Raw genomic sequence first — 4,426 nt, 5'->3', positions numbered from 1 at the left:
ATTGTTTAAACATTCGAACCAATAAATTCCCCAGCCAACAGTTGGCTTACAGGACATCTACTATAACAATCTCTCACTTGACCTATAGCCAATTACCCATAAACTTTAATCCCATTGCTTCGCGATGCTTTTCAAACAATGGTCCTGGCAAGGACTTTGTAAGTAGATCAGCAACATTATCTGCAGAGGAGACTCTTTCGACTGATATATCTCCTCTTCCCACAATCTCCCGGACGATGTGGAATTTCCTCAGTATATGTTTGGATCTTTGATGAGACCTTGGTTCCTTTGCTTGCACAATGGCACCAGTGTTGTCGCAGTACACCGGGACTGGATCAACTCCATTAGGAATGACGCCCAACTCTTGGACAAAATTCTTCATCCAAACTGCCTCTTTGGCTGCAGCTGATGCATCAATCTATTCAGCTTCAGTGGTGGAATCTACAACGATGTCTTGCTTGGAACTCTTCCAAGAGACAGTCGCACCATTAAGCATGAACACAAAACCAGAGGTCTATTTCGAATCATCTACGTCACATTGGAAGCTAGAATCAATTTAGCCTTCCAATTTCAATTCTCCACCCCCATAGACCATGAACAAGTTCTTAGTCCTTTTCAAGTACTTAAGGATATCTTTCACGGCATTCCAATGCATTGGACCAGGGTTCTCCTGATATCTGCTTGCAACACTCAGAGCGTAAGCGACATCAGGATGTGTCGATATCATATCATACATGATACTACCAATGGCTGACGCATATGGAATACGTGTCATCATCTCTATCTCTTCATCAGTCTTGGGGCACATTGCTTTAGATAGAGTAACACCATGACACATTGGTAAGTATCCTCTCTTGGACTCTTCCATAGAGAATCTTTTCAGGATGATATCGATATATGTCGCTTGGGTGAGCTCCAACATTCTCTTTGATCTATCTCTATAGATTTGTATTCCCAATACATATGATATTTCATCCATGTCTTTCATGAAGAATTTACTTGCTAACCATACTTTAGTTGATTGTAGTAATCCTATATCATTCCCAATGAGTATCATATCATCAACATAAAGTAATAGGAATGTCACTGCACTCCCAATAACTTTTTTGTACACACATGGTTCCTCAGGATTTTTAGCAAAACCAAATCCCTTGATAATGCTATCAAATCCGACGTTCTAACTCCTTGACGCCTGCTTGAGACCATATATTGATCTCTGAAGTTTTCATACCTTATGCTCACTTTCTACTGATGTGTATCCCTCAGGTTGAGACATATAAATTTCTTCTTTGATGTCTCCATTGAGGAATGCAGTCTTTACATCCATTTGTCATATCTCATAGTCGTACCATGCTGCTATGGCTAGTAGTATTCTAAGGATTTAAACATAGCAACTGGTGAAAAAGTTTCCTCAAAGTCAACTCCTTGTCTTTGAGTGTAACCTTTTGCAAACAATCTTACTTTGAAGGTCACTAGCTTTCCATCTGCCCCAAGTTTGGATTCTAGATCCATTTACATCTTATGGGAACGATTCCCTCAGGTGGTTCCACTAATGTTCAGACTTGGTTTGAATACATAGAGTCCATTTCTGACTGCGTGACATCAAGCCATTTGGTTGAATCAGTATTAGATATTGCTTCTTTGAAGTTCATTGGATCATATCCAACACCAGGCTCATCACGACCTTGTTCATGAAGAAGTGTATATCTTGCAGGTGGTCTAATAACCCTATCAGACCTTCTAGGAGTTTGTACTTCAAATATTGGTTGTTGGGGATTAGGTTCAACTTCTACAGTTGATGGAGTATTTTGAATTTCTTCAGATTCTATCATCTTACCTTTTCTATCTAATAGAAATTCCCTTTCCATAAAGGTGGAATTTCTTGAAACAAGCACTTTTGCTTCATTGGATGATAGAAATAATATCCAACAGAATTTTTTTGGATATACTACAAAGTAGTACAAAGTGGATCTACTATCCAATTTGTATCCTACTGTCTGCTTCACGTAAGCAAGACATCTCCATATTCACAAGTAAGAATATTTGGGAGGTTTTCTCATCCATATCTCATATGATGTTTTATCCACTGCTTTAGTATGAACATTATTCAACAATATTGCCGCAGTTTCAGGCGTAAAGCCCCAAAACGACGTAGGCAATTCAGTGAATCCCATCATGGATCAAACCATGTCCATCAAGGTTCGATTTCGATGTTCAGAAACACCATTCAATTGTGGTGTTGCTGGCGGAGTTCACTGTGAGAGAATCTCATTATCTTTTAGATAATCCAACACTCAAGTATTCTCCACATCGATCAGATCGAAGTGTCTTAATACTTCTTTCTAGCTGGTTTTTCTACTTGAGATCTGAATTCTTTGAACCTTTCAAATGCTTCATATTTGTGTATCATCATATAAACATACCTATACCTCGAATGGTCATCAGTAAAGGTAATGAAGTAGGATTGCCCATATTTTGTGCTAACACTTAGTGGGATTTGGATCATCTAACTTTCTTTTGTTTGTTGTTGAAATCAAGTTACTTGGACATTCACTTATCATTTCCAGAACATTTCTAGCGCATATAATTTCTTATGTCCGGACTTCTTGCAGTGAAATAAATATGTTATGAGATATCGGGCTTTGTAGGCCCTTTAAGTGTTCTTTAGAGTTTGCCTCTTATTGGGTTTGTTTTTCTTGTGAGGGGCAGGATATTTTTTTTCCCTTACATTGTGGGCCATTTTTCGTCTGACGAGAGGCCCATTAGAAAAACAACAATTCCTTGTGTTATGGTGATCTCATAAGTCATAAGTGTATTAACTAGCTCTTCAAGGCTATCATCTGTTTTAATCAAATTGAAGTTCACCATAACCCCGTCAAATGAGGAAGAGAAAAACAACAAATTGATGTTATCTAGTAACTTGTTAGGAATCACATATTCCAGACCCACCACATTCTCAATAAGCCCAGTCATGTGTACACCATGCTCATGAGCCAGAGCCCCATCTTGCATGTGTGTAGTCGTGAGCTCCTTGAAAGTATTGTGCATCATCGTATAGTTTCATGCACCATGCAACTATTGCACGTGCATTCGAATGTCAGCAGCATTCAACATTTTCTCAAACTGTCCCCACAGTTCATTTGACATAGAAGCGAGCATGTTACACTTTAGTTTGCATACTATGGTCCTACCATCTTGCATGCTTTGTCAATTCAGCAGCGCTGACAATAGTGTGTATGTCATTTCTCCGAATTCAGAACAAATTTCCCAACCAGTTTTGAAAATTAGATTCGATTAGCTTGTTAATAATAAAAATGTATCACGTGACGAAATCAAAAATATACTTATACGGAAACAGAATAATGGTTGCTGATAATTTTAAAATAATCCTAAGATATAAAATATGATTTCATTTTACAAATCTCCCTCCCACTATTTTGACATTTCCACCACCTTCTAATGAAAAAGGAAAATCGTATTTCCTTAGTGGGCACGTAGACTCCAATTAGCCAATTATAATTCCGAATAATATCAGACAATTATAATTTCTAAAAAGTAGAATCCAATTTCTTCCCTATGCAACCTCCGCGTTTCTTGCCTCACGTTTAATAATAACCCAATAATATGACACTGTTTATTTTAACGTGTCAAACTGGACGGTCACCACGAGTTCTCCCAAAAATATGAGGCGAAGTCATGGGAGTTCCACTCAATTCACATCATATGTCCGGTGGAAGTCACAGCTTTCCGACGTCCAAACCTCCCCAATAATATGAGCCAGACACTGTCCGCGGGTAGCGATCAACATGCAATCACGGTTGATGGAATGCAAGGAAAAATTAAACTCTTTTAAATTTTACTTTTTCGGTTTGATATAAATTTTGAATCATATTCAAAATGAGGGATTTTAATTTTAAAGTTGTCTCATCATTTTAATTTAAAATCGTTGTCATGAGTTTGTATGTTTGCCGGATTCATGTAACTATATTATCTAATAATATACATACATGCATACTACTATATATCGCATATATCATAATATGACATTCAACAATAAATAAATAAGGATGATCGATCCCCAACACTATTAGATCCATGTGAGCTAGACATGGATCCATTTTCAAAACCTAGGTGAATTCAGGGATACAAATGGAACTATTACAAGAGATTCCAATATTTTACATGTCTTCATCTTGTGCATCGGGCCCACCATATTCATTCTTGATTTATTTCTAATAATTACATTTAAATAACTATGACACATAAGGGATATATCTCATGGGGTGAGAACGGACCATAAACCAGGCCCACTTTAATAATATCAAATATTAACAAAATGAATAAAACAGTAAAATATCCTAACATACACCTAACACATTGCTCAAGGCTCTCGATCATCTTTCATGCATTTAATATCAAATATTAA

Source organism: Primulina eburnea, chromosome 11 (assembly GCF_022965805.1).
Source record: "Primulina eburnea isolate SZY01 chromosome 11, ASM2296580v1, whole genome shotgun sequence".
Classification (NCBI taxonomy): Eukaryota; Viridiplantae; Streptophyta; class Magnoliopsida; order Lamiales; family Gesneriaceae; genus Primulina; species Primulina eburnea.
Note: the sequence above shows the minus strand (reverse complement) of the source record.